This window comes from Rhynchophorus ferrugineus, unplaced genomic scaffold (assembly GCF_030347505.1).
Source record: "Rhynchophorus ferrugineus isolate W39M unplaced genomic scaffold, kcgeb_rfMv2 rfM10, whole genome shotgun sequence".
Taxonomy (NCBI): Eukaryota; Metazoa; Arthropoda; class Insecta; order Coleoptera; family Curculionidae; genus Rhynchophorus; species Rhynchophorus ferrugineus.
Window position 1 is genome coordinate 23,946,952 of NW_027472589.1, and position 22,430 is coordinate 23,969,381.

General features: G+C 34.1%; 1 protein-coding gene and 1 long non-coding RNA gene across 3 annotated transcripts in view; both read left to right on the forward strand.

Moving 5' to 3' along the window:
* The window catches only part of LOC143203536 (uncharacterized), a 105,952-nt gene extending 88,943 nt beyond the window's left edge, over positions 1-17,009 (forward strand). Inside the window, exon 3 of the long non-coding RNA XR_013007361.1 lies at positions 16,872-17,009. This is a non-coding gene — a long non-coding RNA (uncharacterized LOC143203536). The remainder of the gene's footprint in view (positions 1-16,871) is intronic.
* Positions 17,010-19,270: 2,261 nt separating this feature from the next.
* LOC143203530 (uncharacterized) overlaps positions 19,271-22,430 on the forward strand; it is a 667,483-nt gene continuing 664,323 nt past the window's right edge. For both annotated transcript variants that reach the window (XM_076415722.1, XM_076415723.1), the window contains exon 1: positions 19,271-19,401. The gene's annotated coding sequence lies outside the window, so the exon portion shown is untranslated. The remainder of the gene's footprint in view (positions 19,402-22,430) is intronic.

Below are 22,430 nucleotides of genomic sequence, written 5' to 3' on the forward strand. Positions count from 1 at the left end.
TTCTCATACCGAAGTATTCTTGAATGATATGATGTACACGTTCAGTTGATATCTTTAGAGTGTCTGATATTTCAATTCAATTCAAAATTTTGAGGATTTTCTTAGTGTTTTCGTCGGTAACAAACTCTTTTGGGCGTCCATTGCGTTCACCGTCTTTGGTGCTCATTTCACCACGTCTAAATTCAGCATACCAATCTTGGATGGTTGATTCTCCTGGGGCAGTGTCCGGAAACTCGGCATCATGCCAAATTTTTGCTTCACCTGTATTTTTTCCCTTTAAAAACCAATGTTTTATCAACACGCGAAATTCCTTTTTATCCATTTTTTTTCGCAATAACAAAAGTTGTTTCACTCAAAATGCTATAATTCCCAAACTAGTGATCCGATAACTGTCAAATTTATACACGCATCTTTTCATGGTTATGGCTAACTAAAAACAGTATGTTTTCAATTCTAGTAGCGCCATCTATGTGTCAGACCGAGGACTTTTCGATTGACCAGTTACTTACTTAAGAAATGGCGAATGCAATAAAACTAGCGCCATCTCTGTGTTAGGCTCGGGAATTTTCATCCCATGAGTTAGTTTTGTAAAAAAATCAAATATGAAACAACGGATGGTCGCATCTATATTTCGAAAGCAAATATCGACGGCTAAAAAGTTATTCCAGGTTATTATTTTCGATTGGTCGTGATAAATCTTAAATTAAAGGTGCCCGTATAAAGCGGAATCGTTCGTCCGCATCGGCGGCCATAAACAGAAGACAGTAAATGGACGCGTTATAAAATGTCGATTGAAACTGTATTTCCTGTCGTTTTCGGATTTATCGTCGATATGATGGGCTGTTTCGATGACCTGATTCGTACAGCAACAGGGCGGGCGAGGGGGTTGAACGGGGGAGGGGGATTGCTGTTCTGTGCGATTATTGCCTCGCTTTTGGCAACTATGTCGAATGAGGTTTATGAAACTAGGCGGAGAATGTAGGTATGTCGAATATTAACCGGTAGCCGGTTTGATTGTCGACATTTTTCATTGCATTTTAGATAATTATAATTTGTGTTACAAATTACAGCGGATGTATAGTATAATATGAATACTTGATATTACTTGATACTGAATACTTGCCAATTTATTAATAAGGTTTTGATTTACCATGTACTCTTAAAATAGCTGCATATATATATATATATATATATATATATATATATATATATATATATAATATAATATAATTGCTAGCGTTGGGAACTATCGACTGAAAATAGTCGAAACAGTCGATAGTCAAAAAACTAGCGACTAAAAATAATAATTACTATTTTCAGTTAAATGCACGGTTCGACTGAGATGTCAGATAAAAGAATAATTACTGGATACTATTATAGTTATAATACAATACATGCAATATAAATGCTTTACTTATTATTGAACAAAAATATTTTTTAACAAAAATCGAGAGTAATCCAAACCTATTATTACCATAAAATCAGTCAAAAGTATTTTACTATTTAACATATAATTCACAATTTTAATCTTTTTACCATATTACATTAACAATCATGAAAAATATTGTAACAAATTGCTATAATATTAATGTATAATATATTAATATTTATATATTATAATAAATTAATATAGTAAAAGATAATACTAAGATATAATTTACAAGACATGGCATGGAAACTGAGCAACACATAGGCATCGCATTATTTACACGCAAGTATTGTTGTCAATTGCCAATGAATAATTTAAAATTGATATCTACTAAAATTTGTTTTCACAGTATTTTCAATATAATATCAAAAATATATTTGATAATAAATACATGTCATACATGTGAATGTTACAGCGTATTAAAATTATTGTCTCAAGAAATAACAACTACTAAACTTTTTTAAAAGGCATTTGTTAATTGAATATGATTTATATTAAGTTTCAATAATCAACAGTATTGATAATTTAAAATTACTGCACTACTGAATATTATAACAAAGTGAGACCATAAGTCAGATTAATAGCAGAACTGTAACAACTTCAGACTATCAAATTTAAATACAGATGATATTTATTTACTTTTGCATTATAAACATAACTATGGAATAATAAATGAAGTAATAAATGTTTGTATATTAAAGCAGAGAATATATAAATAAAACCGTTTTGAAATTCATATTTTAAATTTAGCTTGTATACTAAAACAATTACGAATACAATTACGTAATATATTTTTTGCAATTTAGAAAGGTACATTAAATGAATGTATATACAATTATTTAATTTATCTATTAAATTTTCAAAACTCAGGCTCGTAAAGTAAGTAATCAAAATGATTGATACAAAGTTGAATCATAAAATGTCATATAGTCACATATCTTACTATATTAATCGTTAAATATCTTAACATTTATCTATATTTTAAAATGTTTACAAATTTACTGTTAATAATTCATAGTTTCTTGCAATTATGTAGTTCATTTTAACTGCTGCATCTTTTCATTACTTCATTTATGTATTCATATAGTCTTTATCTTTTATCTATATTTCTCACGTAAAATATATGTTACAAAACAATAAACACACTAGGATGATTAAAAGAATGATTTCTTTACCTAAATTTTAAATAAATTGCATCGTTCTTTGCTTAATTATTCCACTCTTTGATCTCACCTTTGCAGATAGTTTTAATTTGCCTTCTATGGCTTTCGTTTACTACCATTGTTTTAATGTTTAGCACATCATCATCAATAAATGGGTATCATCAAATATCAATAAATGGTGCTCGGGGAAAGAACCAATATTTATCAAATAATCTTGCATGGACGAACAATGTTGGTCTGTCATTTTTTAGATCACTTTCTATGGTCTTGGCCTATGTCTTTTACGCAAGTGCTCATTTCGTTTAGTACTTAAAAAGTGGATATCGCCGTCCAAATTAGTTTATTTTTTATCTGAATTTATTCCTCAACTGTCGCGTCTTAAACTAACGACTTCATTTCTAATATGATCTCGGAGAGATTGTTTCTTTTGGATGAAACAAATGAACAAAAATGGGCAATATCCATTCCTGGTTGGTTTTGAAGTTATTGTTTCATAAGCGCATCTAACCAAGTTGTAAAGCCTGAACTAATAATAAACTCACCATTCAATTTGCAGTACCTACAAATCCCTTACAAACATATATATTGCTGGCTATTAAAACCTTAAAAAGTTCTTCATTTCTGTATTAAAATTAAACAAAACTACTAGCTTAAGTACGTTAAGAAAACACTTACACAAGAAACAAGTATGTGGTTTGGTTCGCTTGAATCTTCTGATTTCTTGTGAGTTTTTCAGTAGCAGAATTGCTTCCACTTTACTGTGGTTTACTAACCCTATTTCATGTTTTAAGGTAAAATATTGGATTGCGCAGCTCTTGGTTGGTTACGCAGCAATAAGCATTGGTAACTAATCGTAGAACTTTGTTTTGGGCGTGTTGGAATACTAGTTGGTTTGATGTTTTAGTGTAACCCCATGTTTGCACACCATAGGTACAAATTGGCTTTATGATTGACTGATAAAGGATCTTGGATTTTAGGCCAAGTTACGAGTATCTTCCGACTAACCAATACAGTTGCTTGACTTTGAGGCTAATATGCTACCATCGAGATATACTCCGAGGTACTTAGCTGATTCTACTTGAGGAATCAGGCATAAAGCAGGTTATGTCACTCATTGTAAAACCACCCAGATTAATCCAGCTCATACAGCGAGATCTCGTTCTCGTCATTCTCAATATTGAAATTAAGGCCGGAGCTATAAAGGAAATTTCGAATCTTCAAACACACTTACTGCCTTCACCGAAAGAGACCGTAGCAGGCGGACACTTGTCGTTTCCCAATTAGAATCATAATGAAAGTATCGCCGTCAAATTAATTCCTTCAGGGCATTAACGGCTAAAGAAGCAGAACGCAATTTAATCGCCCCGGCGCCTTATCCCGTCTCCCGGTCCCCCAGGAGATGGCGGACGATGGAAGATTTCCTCTCCCCGAGACGGACCGGGAAAAAAGGTTTTCCTCTCCTCGCTCCTCTTTTTTTTTAAAGACCAATTTTACGATGGTCTTTTTATATAGGAGAGCGGTTTTACGAGCGACGGCTTCGGCGGTTTCATGATGGCCCCTTGTTCCTTCCCGGTATCTGTTTTTTACTTCGGGGGCCCGGCCGTTGGCTTGGGGCGGGGAGGAGGGTTGGAGAAGGCGAAGGGACGCGTTCTCTGGGCCCTCTATTTTGGAAATTGGGTAGCTCTCGGATAATGTAACGTGTCGAGTGTGGCTTTAATGACCCAGAACAGGCATCGAGAGTAGTTTTCTTCAGAATTTATATCCGGCTACTAAATGTAGTCGTAATGATAACGCTTTCAGCTAAAAATAGATTTGTTCAAGTTAAATATGAATCTGTTGATGCGAAAAAGTCATCATAAAAGCATCTTATAAGCTTTTAACACAGCTAGTTTCTTCTATAAGCAGTCAACCAACATATTGGCCTACAGATAACAAATAAAATCCCAAATTTAATTGTGTTAACAATTTGTGACACAGGTCTAATATAAATAATGTTACGTGTTTTGAATTCTCTATTCCATTGTTAAAAACATTATCATTGATATGGTCATCTAATACGTCACGTCCCTTAGCAATAGTGTGAATACTATTTACGCTAAAAAGCTGTATAATTCCATAATGGCAGCCGATATCCTTCCAGGCCTATTGCATATCCAGTGATTCAGTGAAAAAAAAACGTATGAAAACATAAAACTGATTAATACAATTGAAACTTAATCAAATACAAATAATACAACTGGGAAGTTTGTGCTGATCTAAAAGTTGTTGCTCTATTGCTTGGATTATAGGGATGTTGCACGAACTATTATTGTTTTCTCTATTTGTAAGACAATAGAGACACCAAAAACCACTATGAAGATTAATATTAGCCAAAATGAACTGACATATTTATGGCGAAACAAACGTTCAATATGAACCTCTTATTCCACAAGAAAACATGATTCTTACATCCTTATATATAAAATATGAATTGTGGTTTAATGAATAATGTTAAGGCCATGGGTAAAAAATATCTTTGAATTTGAAAACTTCTATTTTTTAATTAAGTGATGCTATATTAAAGGAATATATTTTTGTTGGCCCACTAGTAGGAAAACTTATAAAAGAACAATGAATTTGATGAAAATCTTTTCGCGAAAGAGTTAGCGGTTATCTCTAAAGAAAGTAATTCATGAATTTTTAGGCAATCTGAAATCTGAAAAGATCGATGTTACAAAAGTTTTAGTTCATGGGGTGCAGAATGTTTTTAAAGATACATTTCTTGTATTCTTATTTTGCTTTTCGTCTCTAACCTTGGAATGGTGAGTGACGAACAAGGTGAACTCATTCCCCTGTATATAAAACAGATAGAAAAACATTATCAAGGAAGATGGAATGGCAAAATGTTAACAGATTACTGCTATTCTACTCTTCACAAGAGGAAAATTTGATATTTCGTCATTTTCTTTCAGAATATATGGCTCATTTTTCTATTGCTTACTTAAATCTAAGCTACTTTGATTCATGGTCTATTTGTAAATATATGTTACTACTTTTTTCACAAAATTAATCACTACATAGTATAAAACAAAGTCGCCTTTTCTGTCCCTATATCCCTATGTGCGCTTAAATCTTTAAAACTACGCAACGGATTTTGATGCGGTTTTTTTCAATAGATAGAGCGATTCAAGAGGAAGGTTTATATGTATAATACATGCATAATAAACTAAGGCAACATTGCTAATTTTAGAGGTTTCTAACGTGATGTCGTAAATTAACCTATTTTTTTTAGGCTTATTTAGCAATTAGCAAAAACGCTGCCTAACCCTACGAGTTAGATCAAATTAATGTACTACAGTGTTGTACACCATAAAAAGGTCTACAAAAAAGTCCACGATGGTATATGTTTATCTTTTACGGATAACGCACATTAACCATTTTTATTGTTTACTTTTTACGTGAGAAAATGGCTTATTTACGAAGCTATTTTAAGCAATACGGCATTAATCCTTATCGAATTAAGTACCTTAAATACAGTGTGCAATTAATACAGATCAATATGGTTCCTTACAGCATGTAAATTAAACAAATATTTTCGGAGATATTACAAATTTAAAATTTGCGTTTAAAAATGTGTAATGTAATAAAAATTGTATGAATTTAGATATTCCAAAGATAGCAGGAAATTTTCATAGTAAGTATAGGGGAAGAGGAATTGTTTTACTCCAAATTTAATGCGTACAGGCCAAGGGCAGTAATGAATGAACCAAAAATACTGGGTCGATTTTAATCATGTTTTCCTTGAGTGACATAGGCATATATATTTTATGCCCGTGCAAAGTCGGAGCGGGCCGCTATGTTTTTATATACAACGATCATATTTTTTCTGTAGTGTATTTAATTTAGTATCAGCATTGCACCCGTGCGAAGCCGGGGCGGGTCGCTAGTAATATAAATAAATAAATTTGATTTAAAATTTTTATTTTGTCTGTATTTATTTATAGTACTTTAATTTATCATAACTTTCAAATGGTACCTGTAAAAAAAAACAAATTACGATACAGTGCTATATAAAAGTAGAAGGGGCTTGGGATATGACATATTTTCATTTTTTTTACCTTGAGTTATGGGAATTATAAAAAAGAAATCGCCCTAGACTGATCAACGGTAAACTGACTGAAATATTTAAATTACAACTTGAATAAACTATTATATTATTGTGCCACTATATACATATAGCTCAACTAAATATGTATTATTTCAGAGACCAAATATAATATTTATCCTAGAAGAACTAGAGTTCTTCCGGAAAAACTGGCATAACAATGCTACCTAGCTACTCAAACTCGCAGTTACCGAAATAAACTGTCAAATAATATTAAAATTTTCCATTTTCTATGGATGACAACCAGGCATGACGAGACGTTATTGGTAATGATTTTTCAACTGAATGAGCTAACCCCCTTAACACCCTTAACTAGGCAATTTTAGAACAAAAGGTGGAGCTATTAAACTTCTAGTCTAAAATAAATGACAGAAAAACATATTCTAAGAAGGCTCCTAGATTTAACTTGATTACAGATGACATTTTAAAGCAGCTTCCAGAAAAGCATATCCTAAACCTTAAACACCTAATTATTGCCTCATTTGGTAAAATATGTATTTAAGGTGTGGAAAATAGAGATGATACTCACACTTATACCTGGAAAACTGCCAGATGTTTCATATTACAGATTTTATTGTTGCTAATTTGCATATTATTCTTAAAAATTAATATACATAACCTCATAACAGCATAATCTCACCATATACCATATTCCCAAGTTGGCTTCAGGAAAAACACTGAACCATAACTATTAAGAATTCTTAAAATTATGGATATTAATGAAAAGTCCTAAAAAGAAAAAAAAATGTTACCTAGGCCGTTTTCAGATGTGTTAAGATCCTATATTTCGGATAGATACTTCATTGTTAAGCATGATGATGCCTATTTGGGGTTGAAAGAAATAAAAGCGGTAGTTCCACAGGGTAGTATATTGGGACCGGTCATTTATATAATATATATCGGTGATGTTCCTGAGTGGCATCATAGTTCAATAGATATTCTTGCTGATGATATAGCCATAAAATACGGGAAAGCAGTAATTAGATGCAAATGTTACTAAACAAAATTAACAATTGGACCAAGTAATGTAAATGCTTGAATGGGTCTACCTCAATTTTATATTTAAAATAATTCAAGACCTCTCTGTCATAATAAGTAATATCGAAGAACAATAAGTATCATTGTAAGCAAACTATTTAGAAATGACTCTTGGGGACATATTCTGCTTGATCAACATGCAATAATGTTTAAACAAATTTTTAAATGGCCAGCTTGGTGGCGCAGTGGTAAAGGCGATGGGACGGTTCTCCTACTGTTGCGATAGCCGCTGGTTCGAATCCTGCTGGGGCATGGTCGTAAATTTAAGTTTTTGATTGTTTAAAATTTGTGAATGTTCTAGGCAAGAGTGTAAAATCCGACAAGGAAAATGAACCCAGTCACGCCAGTAACCAGGCTGGGTAAGGCCGGATGTCTCCTGGGATGATTTCTAAAGTTGGTCACTCGCCAGTCGGTAGGCTTAATAGTGTGGACCGTGGTTCGGAACTAAAAAAAACTAAAAAAAGATAATATGGGGGTGGGGCGATAGTTGTGCTATGAGAAGTAATCAGGGCATAATTTAAGGTTCTCATTTTCAAGGGAACAATATATTTAGAAGCTGTGTCAGTGCTCAGTGGTACTTCATAATTATTTGGAGGTGAACACCATTAGGCGGACCATTAAAAACAATCCTGAAATTCTTTTCAGTTGGTGTAATGCGGTGTTAATGGTAATCATAGTGCAGACAGATAACTAATATAGTGTAAACAAGTTGATGTATCCTAAGAGATTTTGATGCAATAATCTTAAATTTTTTATAATAATTTAGGACTGCATAATATTATTCATTGAACCAATACTGTTTAATTTATAATTTTTAGTAATATCACTGAGGTATTATTTAATAATAATAATAAATAAAAAAGCTTCCTTCTTGAAGAATCTAATTTTAAAGCCAGCGAAAAGCAGATGTAAATTAAATCGAATTTTCGGTAAAAATATGTTGGGTATCTTACGATTATTGTAAATACTATTCAGACTAACATTATTTTGATATGATAAAATATATTTAACAAAAATATTTAACCGACTTAAGAAATAAATAAGGATCTCATTAAAAACTAAAAAATAATCAAATTTAGATTTTTTACACAGAAAAATTCTAAAATAAAATATGTACCTAATAATCGTTGTAATAACCAAATAAAAAAAAAGACAAAACTTATTTAATCTATCTACTACACGTTTCTTATATTCTACTTTATACACACAATTTAGCTTAATACCTACCTAATTGTATATTTTAACTACTACCAAGTGATCACTTTGAAGTCGGTGACTACCAACAACTTAAATTTGTTTTGTTCTTTATTTAGTTTTGTGTATATGTCACAAATGTTTATTATTATTGTTTTATTGTTTGGGCTCGACAGCGATTTCAAACTGATCAGTTGGTGGTAGTTATACTAATACTGTAAATAGATAATACGTTTCGGTAGGTATTAAGCTAAATTGTGTGTATATAGTAGAATATAAAATACGTGTAATAGATAGATTAAATAAGTTTTCGCTTATTTTTATTTAGTTATTACAACGATTATTATTAATTTCTATTAACATATTTTATTTTAAAACATTTTTTTATGTGTAAAAAATCTAAAATCGATAATTTTTTTGATTTTTAGTGGGTTCCTTATTTATTTTTGAAGTCGGTTCAATTTTTTTGTTAAAAATATTTTATTTTTTTCTTTTCAGTGTTGAATATTTACTCAATAAATTACGCAGTTATTTTATTATGTATTACAGTGGATAGCCCAATTACAAGCGCAACCCATTTGAGGAAAAGTAGCAATAAAGAAATGATGTTTAAAAATAAGGAAAGCAGATGTAAATTAAATCGAATTTTTGTTAAAAATATATTGGGTATCTTACGATTATTGTAAATACTATTCAGACTAGCATTATTTTGATATGATAAAATATATTTAATAAAAAAATTTAACCGTCTTAAGAAATAAATAAGGATCTCACTAAAAATTACAAAATAATCAAATTTAGATTTTTTATTCGTTTGATTTTATTTTATTGATTCGTTCTAAAATATAATGTGTATCTAATAATCGTTGTAATAACCAAATAAAAAAAGACAAAACTTATTTAATCTATCTACTTCACATTTTTTATATTCTACTTTATACACACAATTTAGCTTAATACCTACCTAATTTTATATTTTAACTACTAGCAAGTGATCACTTTGAAGTCGTTGACGACCAACAAATTAAATTTGTTTTGTACTTTATTTAATTTTGTGTATATGTCAAAAATGTTTAATATTTTTGTTTTATTGTTTGGTATCAGTTGGTGGTAGTTAAAATAATACTGTAAATAGATAATATGTTTAGGTAGGTATTAAGCTAAATTATGCGTATATAGTAGAATATAAAATACGTGTAGTAGATAGGTTAAATAAGTTTTCGCTTATTTTTATTTAGTTATTACAACAATTATATAAACATATTTTATTTTAAAACATTTTTTTATGTGTAAAAAATCTATAATCGATTATTTTTTAATGTTTAGTGGGTTCCTTATTTATTTTTGAAGTCGGTTCAATTTTTTTGTTAAAAATATTTTATTTTTCTCTTTTCAAATATTTACTCAATAAATTATGCAGTTATTTTATTATGTATTACAATGGATAGCCCAATTACAAGCGCAACCCTTTTGAGGAAAAGTAGCAATAAAGAAATGATGTTTAAACATAAGGAATGCTTCATTACCCGGGGTCCGCTACCTAGTCTAGGAGATCTAACAAATTTTCCAACCAAATTAGAACAACAAAAAATATGTTGCTGCCCCTTTGGGAATCGACGCCGCGACCTCCGCGTGTGACCATAACGTTCTAATTGTTACACCATACAAACAGTTGCCGACTGTGTTTCTACGACGTCTCATATCATAAGGTTAGTGCTTAAAAAGCGAACTGAATGTTTTTTTACAATAAATTACTTCCGATTTTTCATCCCATTAGCTCAGCGATAACATATGTAATAAATATGTGAAATTTTTTTACGTGCCTTTGTAATTTGAGCGTTTTCGTCGATTTCCTCCTTTGCCCCCAATATGTTATATATGTGGTTAGGTTCCAATGAGACCACCTCAGAAGTGCAGTCTTTCAAATAAAAAAAGAATGTTGAAAATCGAGCGATATACAGCCAAACATAGAACCTCCTCCTTTTTTGAAGTCGGTTAAAAATATGGGATCAGAATAGTTAAGTTCCCCACACGTAGAATATTCACCAAAGTTGGCTCTATTTAACTATAATCTGTTCTAGTAAATACAGCACTCTTTTAAGTGTAACAATTTGAAAATGCTCGACGATGAATGTAAATGAGTCTAAAGGTTTAAAATGCTCGTTCGTATGTTTCCTGAGACATGGCGCACTTTGCATTTTGCTGAGAGATCTGCAAAAGTTATGTCATAGACATAATAGTTTTCGTCAAAAAAATAAGCCGGTGACTAAACATGACTATAATGATAATGATACGGAGAACAAAGTGACTCACTCGCGTGATTGACGATTTCCGCGATTTATATTGAAGGGAAATAAATTTGCGATCCGTTCATCGGGAGTTATTAGAGGCGATAAATAATCAAGTAGGCTTTGGAATTTTCCCTATTAAACAGAGCTCTGGTTCGGAATAGGATAATCGATGGACCAAGGGTTTTTTCGATTGAAAACTGCTTTGTACGTTCAAACAAACGAATGTTAGTAACAAAACAATTTCGTTAGCTGTTTCCCGTAGTTCTATTAAGGTGATTTGATGTTTCTCTTGGATAAATGATTCAATTTTATAATATTATTTGGAAGGAAGTGGTAGAGGGAACTTTCTAAACATTTGAAAGAACTGCTTCAACAGTGCCCTTTTGGACTGACTTCAAAGGTTTTATCAATATTAATTTATTTTGATTAAAATATTTTTAGAAGAAATCCGAACGTTTTACGTTATATAAATATGTGTCTATGAAGGTAGAAAGGTATGTTCAGTTATATTCTTAGACGTGGCAGAAGCAATCAATAAGGTATGGCGTAATACATTGAGCTATTGAAATCTTACATTACAGCTAAAATCTTTATAGTCAGAATAAGCTTACTCCACAATAAAAGAAGCTAAAGCAGGTGTATTACAAGGAAGTGTATTGGGACCAATTGTATCTTGGAATGAACCTTGATGCAAGACTTCGCTGGAAAGAACATGTAAAAAAGAAAAGGAAAGAATTGGAGTTAAAATATAGCAAAATGTATTAGTTAATTAGAAGAAAATCACAATTATCAGTACATAATAAGTAGCTATTATATAAGAAACTATTTTTTTTTTTGGCCTGGAACCGGGTAGGGGAATCCTGTTACGGATACCTGGTCGGGAAGACCCGCAGGAATAAGCGAGTTGGACTGGTTATGTGGAGACTGCCTCTGGGCTGCCCACTAAACCCCACCGTATCAGCTGATCCAATGACCCTAACTGATACTTCTTACTGTTAGTAAGGAGGGTGCCCGTAACCGGTAGCACCGTTAGAGGCACAAGGGCCAGGCAAGGACGTGCCGTCGTTATCACACCACGCAGCTTGCGGTACGTGAGTTAATCGCTCGCCGCAGAAGGTGGAGACAATTTGGAGTTAGAGCACGACGGGGTAGTGTCGGCTGCGATAGAATAAGGCTACGAAGAGCCCAATGAGTTATTGGCCTAAAATATCGGCCAGCTCGGTAATACATATATTGTCCAAGAGACGAAGAGTGGAGAAATATCTCGAGTAAACATCGGATATAAAATAGTGAATTTGGGGGACTTGGGGGACATCTGTTTCTCTTCGAATTTAGTTGTTCCTGACGAACCAAGGGGCATTGATTATTCTCCTGAGAATTTTGTTTTGAAATACTTGGAGACGTTCCACCTGGCTAGGTGAGACGTATTTTAGATAGACACTGGAGCCGTATAGAACGACTGATCGAACCAGCATCTTATACGGGAGCAGCAAATTAACAATACCTTAACCTTTATGGAGGTCAAGGTACGGAGGACTTTTGAACATTCAAAAGTCCTTCGTACATACGAATTCCACCTAAATTTGCGATCGAATACAAGACCGAGATAGGTGGCTTCTTCTAGCCATGGGATTTCGGCGTTCTCGATTTTAAGACGCGAAATTCTCGGTGCAAAATGCTTCTTGTGGAAGAAGATGGCCTGTGTTTTCTGTGGGTTGACCTACAACCTCCAGAAATATAACCAATGGACCGTCTCATCAAGTTGCTTTTCGAGTCTGCTTCGGATTGCGGTGCTACTCTTGAAGAAGCAAAGTAAGCAGTGTCGTCTGTGTAAAAAGCTGCCTCAACTTGTGGTCTCCTAGGGATATCTGAAAGAAACATATTAAATAGAGCGGGTGCTAGGGGGGAGCCTTGTGGAACTCCTGCGTCGATGGTTTTCCGGCTAGAGAAAATATCTTCACTTTAATCTTCACCGGAAACGCTCGTCCTGACAGAAATGATTTGATAAGAGCTGTTAGGTCATCAGGTATTCCTAAGCGGATGCATTTCGCCACTAAGCCTTCGTGCCAAACCTTGTCAAAGGCTTTGGTTAGGTCCAAGAAGACCGCTCCAAGTCTTTCACGTCGGTTGAAAGCACAGTTGATTTTTGCGGCCAGCCGATGGGCTTAATGAACGGCTGAGTGGCGCGGAACCCGAATTGCTCATCTGGAATGATATTAGGTGTCTTCGTAAAGTCACTAAAAGCATAAAGAATTGCTCTTTCAGCAAGTTTGGAAATGGAACTTAGTAGGCCGATAGGTCTGTAGTCAGAAGGTGATGACTTAGCTCCTTTTTTGGGGATAACTGCGATGAATGCATGTTTCCATATGGATGGAAAGTGTTGCAGCCTCAGAATGGCGTTGGTGATATTACCTAATTCGGCGAGCTGCTTGTAGGGAAGATTTTTAAGTTGGGCTATCGAAATATTATCGAAACCCGGGGCCTTCTTGTTCCGAATCTTGCTGATCATTTGCGTGAGTATGTTAGGAGTGACTAGATGGTTTAAAAGATAACTCGGAGGCACTTGAGAACGAACGGAGCTGGCATTCCTAATGATTTCGTCGTTGTCAGCAGCGTTTATTTTTGTAGCAGGAGGGAGGCGTTCCATTTGGACCTCATTGGTTTTAGCGAGGAGCTCGGCCTTTTCGTGGTCGGTTCCTGCTAAAGTTCCTGTCTCCGCTGACTTTAGGGGGGGTTTGACGTTTTGCGCCTTCCCCACGAGGCTTTTAGAGAGTCGCCAGAAAGTTGCGGGGCCATCCAGCCTTTGGTCCGCTAGAAATGAGTTCCATTTTTTGGATCGCCAGGCTTTAATGGATTCCTTCACCTCTCGTTTACTCTGTTGGCCTCCCTTTTGTCTGCCGAGTTAAGGGTGGTACGAGCTCTACGATAGAGACGATTTTTGAGTCGGATCTGGACTTGATGCCTTCAGGAACTAGCTCACTTTGAGAGTTTGAAAATGATGGAACTTCGAATGATGAATTCTGACAGACGGACTGGATGTCTCGAGTTAGCTTCGACACGGTATGCTCGAGTTGGTCAGGTCGATAAATCTTCGGGATTGGACCGGATTCCAAGAGAATTTCCTGATATCTCTCCAGTCAGTTATCTTTCTGGCCTTGAAGCGAGGAATTTCGATTGCACAACAATCCCCGAGAGTTAATATAATCGGACGGTGGTCCGAATGTAACTCGTCGAGAACTTGTACATCAGGACGATTGATGTTCTGGAGAATGAAAAAATCCAGAATGCGTGGAGTGCCGCGTTGTCCAATAGCGGGGTGATGGGTAGGTTCATCCGGCAGGGCGACACCAAGCCCTAAGTTTGCACTCAGTGCTGCGATATCGTTGCCTGCCCGATTTACGCGCTCGCAATCCACATGGGATTGTGAGCGTTGAAGTCACTATCGATTATTTTTGAGGTTGGGCCGTCGAAGAGCGTTTTGAAGGCAGACTTGTCATGCGTGGAGCATTTCCTGTACAGAGAGGTGATCACGATTAGACGATCCTGAGTTTCCACCTGGATAGAGGTGGATTCGATATTTGGTGACGATGCATTTGAAGGTAGAAGGTTGTGTTTAATTCCCTTTTTGACTAGGATAGCAGTTCGGCCACCACGAGTTGGGATACGGTCATTCCTGTAAACCGTGTAGTTTAGAAGAGAAAAACCATGGGAGGGTTTTAGGAGATAAGACACTAGACAGATATAAGGGACTATATTGACATATGGAATACAATTATGGGGAGAACTAATATAAATACAATACAAGTTTTTCAGAACAAAGTCCTGAGAAATATCGTAGGTGTACAGGACTGATTACTTCATATTGGGACCTTCAGATACCGATTGTCACTCAGGAAGTCAAGAGAATTGCCAGGGAATATGAGGAGAGACTCAATTTTCATGTCAATATCGAAGTAAAGGCTTGGGACGGGGGGAGAAGCCGAAGGGATGTGCTCTCGAGGCCCTTTATTTTGGAAATTGGGTAGCCCAGAAGTAATGCAATTCTTAAGTAGTATAGTGGGAAGCGTTTATTAGGAAAATAAAAAACAAAACATTATTATACCAGAGACTAAGATAGAACTGATGGATCCTCCTGCGATATATACCTAGATTTAAGTTAATATAAATCTGTAAATATTGGGAGTACATACTAGATATTTTCTGCCTGTTTGTTGTAAAACATCCACAAATTATATGATAATTGAAATGAACAATTATGAAAGTTATATGAGTCTGCAACTTCCGTCTGTTTTCACATTTCTTTTCTTGCATTTTTAATATGTTTCGAAGAAGTAGAAAAATATACGATGCAAGTCAGGTAAATTCATTAAATCAGACCAGCATGTGTCCCCGAGAAACTTTTTTCTTACTTTTCTCAACTAACGTTTTCTGCATTTTGGTGCTTGGTTTCTGAATCACATTGAAAGCTGCATGTATTATTATCAGTCTTATTGGCAAAATAAATTTAGAGAGACGAGAATAAAGTGTTATTGTAAATCGCGGGGTAAGAGTCCCGCTACCATTTTGATTGTCTATAACTTTTCTCAAAGAAAAGATAAGTAAGTTTGGTTTTCATAAAAAGTTTACTTGTTTTGCTGTACTCAACTGGTTGATCAAGATCTCTCGGTTACAATTTTTGGACTAATTGAATTTTGTACGGGAACGTTCTCGCGCACCAGAAACACATTTTCAGCGCTACAAGACGTCCGTTGTCTTGCAGAACGAGGCCTGTCTGCTGTTCGCATGTAAATGATAAATTGTGGTTTTGTGAGGCACTGGACGACTAGGATATTTTTGACGCAATTTCCGCTGAGTGACAATAATGGAACGATTATTCTCAATAAATATTGTCACTATTTCTGCTCGTTCTTGTGGCGTATCCATTTTTGTGTATTTATCCATAATAAAATTTGGACATCTACACAACACAACGGTTAAAGCGAACCTGAGCTAAACTTCACATAGTCAAGCGGTACTTCTGCCCTACATGTTATAGGTAGATCCAATATTAATGATCCAGAGAAAATATGAACGCTGTTATTATAGATATAGGTTGTTTTTACCAAAATCGCGATTTGGAAACAATTCAGCCATTTCAAAGCAAACCATAGTGGAAGGTTGTTAATGCCTTTTGGTACTTTAGCAGTCGAGATCTCCATAAGGATTTTGATATAGATGGTGGAGGGTACCAGGCCATTAGGAAACTGTTCTAGGGTAATATGAATAAGAATGTCTTCATTACCAGTAAAAGGTTTTCGATGGCGCGGATCGGATAAGATGACTCAATAGATTTACGTCTTTTTAGTTGATGTAATATGATTTTAGTGTGAATTTTTATGATGAATTTGACATAGAATAGAAAACTCAAAAACTATTGAAGATACGAAACTGGTAGTAGATGTTGATAATTACAGAGCAAAAATTGAAACGTTTCCAATTTTTCACCTTTGCCTTCAAAAATATATTACTGATTTCAATAAACTTTGCTAAATATAATTTTATCGATTTTTTTATGTTTTAACATAAATACAATCAGAATTGACTACTAAAACTTTATTTTATATTATTTGCAGATCATCAAGATCCACTAAACATCTCTTCTCCACCACCACTAAAGATCCACTAAAGATCCTTTTCCTCATGTTATCGATGCGAATACCCATAGGCAGAAGAAGTAAGGTATGGAGAGAAAAAATGGTATTGTCATCAAGCAGGTATGGCAGTCCAAATTGATCTGTAAACATCTGTAAAGTATAAAAGTACGTAATCATTAAATTTTCTTTTTTTGTAGCAAAGTCTGAAATTTATTTAAAGAATAAACATAAAAATAAATATATCTTTCTTTTATGGATCATCAACCATCTCTCTGGCAATACTTCCAATGTGCTTATTAAGGAATAATTTTATCGTATTTTACGAAACATACTTTAAAAACTAAAATTAAAAGCGTTTGCGTATTATAATTTTCAGATTCCAAAAACGAAGTTAAAGGCAGTTTAGAAGAAGGAATATTTTACAGAAGCCACTAGATGCAGTCGTAATAATTTTTATCATTGTTCCTTTTAATTTTCTTTAGTTTCAGTTAATCATTAGGTGTATCAGAAGTAGGTGCGTTCTAGTCAGGCGAAGCCCAGGTAAATCATAGGTAAGCAAATATTTTAAAACAAATTATATAAATATGCAGTTGATGAATTTGAGTCGATTTAATTGGACTAGTGATATTTCTTTTTATTTTTTTTGTTGAAATATAAAAGTATTTATTTTTTGTAAATAATTTCAGTCTAAACAGAACATTTCGTTACAATAACTACAGTGAGTGAACAAAATAATATGAATATCTGATCTAAGCACGATATTTATTTATTAATAAGGAGCCACTTCTTTTCTGGGGCTTCCAAAATAGCTGCAATCCTTTATTGAATATATTCGTAGAATGTCTCAATAGTTTCCAAATTATGTTAATGTTCATTCTTACACCAAAACATCCGTCAGCGTATTTTTGAGTCGATTTAATTGGACTAGTGATATTTCTTTTTCTTTTTATTGTTGAAATATAAAAGTATTTATTTTTTGTAAATAATTTCAGCCTAAACAGAACATTTGGTTACAATAATTACAGTGGGTGAACAAAATAATATGAATATCTGATCTAAGCATGATATTTATTTATTAATAAGGAGCCACTTCTTCTCTGGAGCTTCCAAAACAGCTGCAATTCTTCATGGAATATATTCGTAGAATGTCTCAATAGTTTCCAAATTATGTTAATATTCATTCTTACACCAAAACATCCGTCAATTGCTTCAATGATTTTGAAGATAGGAACCTACCCTCTGCTTTGATAGTCCATATAATGGTTCAGTTATGTTCAGGTCTAGCGATTGTCTTGGTCAGAGAAGGTGTTTCATAATAATCTGATTCTTCTCAAAGTAAGGCTTTCTTTCAGGCTGTATGTATGAGCGCATTATCATCTTGGAATATGGCAGTGTTGGACAGCATTGAGGATATCAAAATATTCATTCGCAATAGTCCAGAGAGTGATGCGAATAAGAGGACCTGCGGCACTGCGACGATATTCAGCCACCCAAATTATAACAGAAACTCCGCCATGCTTGACTACATAAATCCATCTATTTTGTTTGTGGGCAACAGTGTAAACGATGATCATCTTTCAGTTTAATTACAGCTTAGAGTTGGCTTCCATTATAAAGGGTTACAGAATCACAGCCCTTCCATGAATGTTAGCTTTGTAGAACTGTTGCTGTACTGCTTTTGTCGACACGGTATTGCTCAAATGAGTGTTGAGTTCTATTGTCGCTTTTGCTAGGGTAGTTTTATGCTATCTGGCCACAATCATTTTTAATTTTCGTCGGTCGCTGAAGTTAACTTTGGCTTTCGCTCAGTATTTATCTTCCTCCGTGATGTTTTTCGATGTTTAGAGTATCCTGTCGTTACTGTGGATGCTATCGTTCGTGAAACGTTGAACATTTGAGAGACCATATTGTTTTAATCGTCACGGAACAAAGACTTACTAATAACAAGTAACTGACTAATACATACGCATCGCATTATCGACACGACAGCAGTGTTGTCAATATGCAATGCTTGGGGTTTATTTTATTTTGTTTATATCCTGTGAATTAGAAATATTTTAGTTTTTTTTGATATTGTCTTTTCATATTTTGTGTTATAACTTTACAACAATGCTTTTATTCTTTGTTTCAGGTTTATTCGCTCCGTTTAATTTCCGTCACTATCGCGTTAACCGTCATTTTCGGGAGTGATGGCGATCTATTCGAGATGGGTTTAGGACAAGGTTTTTCAGTTATAGGGTTGCAGGTTTCGGCTCGCTTCACTATAACATAGGAAAGTAAGGCCTGAGCTACATAATCACTTGAAGTTCTCTTCTTGTGGGGATGTAGTCCGTCCATTTCGAATAGGTTTGCAGTTGTCGTTATCCGCGTTGTGGAATTAAGTGACCACGTTTCCGTTAGTTCGCGACCCGGAGTAATCGGGATACGCGAGTACTTTGAACGATTAGTGGACTACTGTTGTGTATAGTGTAAGTGCATCATTTTAAAAACCAATTGCGATGTTCGTATGGTAAGTTGATGTAATTTATTCAGCTTTAAATATTTTGGTTTTGGTATAAATGAAAAACAACTTTAACTTTATTTTAACATAATTTGTTAAAAAAAATTGGATCGACTCTTTTTTTACGTATCTCATTCTAAAGGAGAGCTTACAATGTTATTAATGATTACTTACCATACCATGTTTTACTGTATATAAGAAAGATATGACTAAGATTTGAAAGGAATCTTGCCACACGTATGTTATTTTGGTTGCGAACCAATTGCATATAATCACTGAATGATTTCACGTAGTTCTTGTCCCGTCTGGACAGTGAAATTTAGATTTCTATCTGAATATTTTTTATTATTAAAAATAGTCTCCTAGACCAACCATTGTTTTACTAGTAACAATTAATATTAAAATTTACACACTATATACAACGACATTATATAGTTCCGTTATCTCATTCCTTCACTCACGCACTATCACACAAGTTTCTAGGGTTTAGACCTCCTCAGTGTCCGAACAGTTTATCGTCCATGCATTATTTGAAGAGCCCTGGTTCTTCAGGGAGGTTTCGTTTCTTCCAGCGAACTTTTTAATTTGTTCCTTGACTGTAAGAGTTTCCAGGTCATGCAAATCTTCAACGCGTACATACCAAGATTAATACACTGCTTAACTCTATACTTTATTTTGAAATACTTGAATTTCCTTTACACTGCTATCCTGGCCTTAGCCCCGTTGTTATAACAGGTCAATTGAAAATATCTGGCCTACCATAGTAAAACACATTTTATTGACAAAATATGTTTTTTTATTCAACATGTCCCTTCAAGGGTGATATACTGATTACAGCGACCCTTCAATTTTTCGATGCTATTTTTGTAGTACGATTTGTCCTCCCTTCAAAATAGACCGCAGTTTCGGTGATCACCTCTTCATTCGACGAAAATTTCTTCCCAGCGAGTATTCTTTTGAGATCTAAGACCAGGAAATAGTCGCTGGGGGCCAGATCTGGAGAATACGGTGGATGAGGAAGCAATTACAAGCCTAATTCATGGATTTTTGCCATTGTTTTCATTGACATGTGACACGGTGCATTGTCTTCGTGAAGCAGCACTTTCTTTTTCTTGCGGCCATTTTTCGGCGATTTCGTCCTTTAAACGGTCCAATAAGGCTATGTGATAGTCGCTGTTGATGATCCTTACTTTTTCAAGGTAGTCAACTAATACTTGTGAATGATATGGTGTACACGTTCAGTTGATATCTTTAGAGTGTCTGCTATTTCATTCGATTTTCGACAATTAATGATCCGACAGCTGTCAAATTTATACACGCATCTTTAGATGTTAGGGCTAACTAGAATATATATGGATTTAATTTTAGTAGTGCCATCTATGTATCAGGCCGGGTACTTTTCAATTGACCTGTTATTTGGAATTTTTTACATATAGTACTATAGCACCATTCAATTTCAAGACTGGTTTCTTATTTAGTTTCATGTTGGTAATATTAATAGGAACAGATTTTAGCTTGTTTAATTTTATTCTCCATTATTTGGTCCAGTCTATTAATTTATTGCTAGCTGCGCGTAGTATCTTTAGGGATACTTCTTGAATTTTGCTCATTGCAATTTCTAGATGTCCAGTAAGGTGCTTTGCTTTTTATTTTTTGTTTCTGTCCCATAGTCCGTTGTTGCCTCTATTAGGTCGTATAGACGTTATATGCCTCTTAGTCTTCTTGATTGCCCTGCGAAATCTCCACTCTGTATGCTCGTGTAGTTCTTGGATATATTTGTTTATTGAATCTTCTTTTAATTTTTATATTTCTCGCCTAAGCTTTTATTTTAATTATATTAACACATTTATTATGATATATTTATTAACACAATGGCTGGATAATCAGAGTTGAGGTTAAACTTCTCTTCTGTTTGTATAAATTCTGAGGCATTTCTCTTGTTATGAAAAAATCTAGCAAATCAAAAATGTCATCCGGTCAATGCTAGGATTACCTGATAATTACAGCTTCCTTCTTGAATTGCTTGTCGTAGCTCTTTACCTTTGATTATCGTTAGTCTTAAACTCCAGTCTATATGTTTAGAAGCATAGCCTTCTCCAACAATAAATCTTTGTTCCAGATAGTTAAGTATTCTTGAATGTTTTTTTATGTTATATTTACAGGTGTACAGTAAGCTACTTCTATCTACAACTGTATTCTAATATTTGGTTTAGTCGACTTTATTCCAACTACTGTTACTCTATACACTGTTCCTTAAGGTGAGTTCTTTGTAGTACTTTATTGGTCTTTCTTATTACAATTGCATTACCGCTTCTAGCCTTGATGATGTCCAGATATATAGTATAATATGTTTTATAGCCTGTTATTTTAAGGAATTATTGTTCTGTCATTCGCGGGTATTTAGAGAAAATTCAAGGCTATATACAATATTGTATTACCATTTACCATCGGAGTTGTTCGTCCTGAGTTGTGATGCTTTATCAGAATTTCAGTAAACTTTCTAAGAAAATAATTTGAGTAACTCCGTAAGTTGTTCAATTCTATTAAAATGGTAATAATTGAGGCTTGGGTAGATCTTGATATGTAGGCATCACCTTTGGGCTATGTTTATGTTTAGTTTGTACATAGATCTTAGAGTTTAGAAATAATATAACAAAATAATAATTTTACATGTGAAAGATAAATATAAAATTTTGGATTTTGAAATGTATAGGCAGATACGCATCGAGTAACGGAATAGTAAATTTATTCGAAAAACGTGTAACATGTAGAGTTATACATGTGGTGGTTACATAAGCAGCGGTTAAATTTAGCTTGAATCAACTGAGGTCAAATTTCTAAATTTGCAAAATCAGCATAGCCATTTTGTTGCAGTCCAAAGATCTCCTGGCAATCTCTACCTAATTGGCTTTTTTTTAAAAATTAATGATATTTAAATATTCATACAGGAACCATAAACCATTTTATAAAGAATTTACGATCTAGAATATTCTCACTTAACACTGAACTTCACTAACTTTATACCCTAATATTTATAG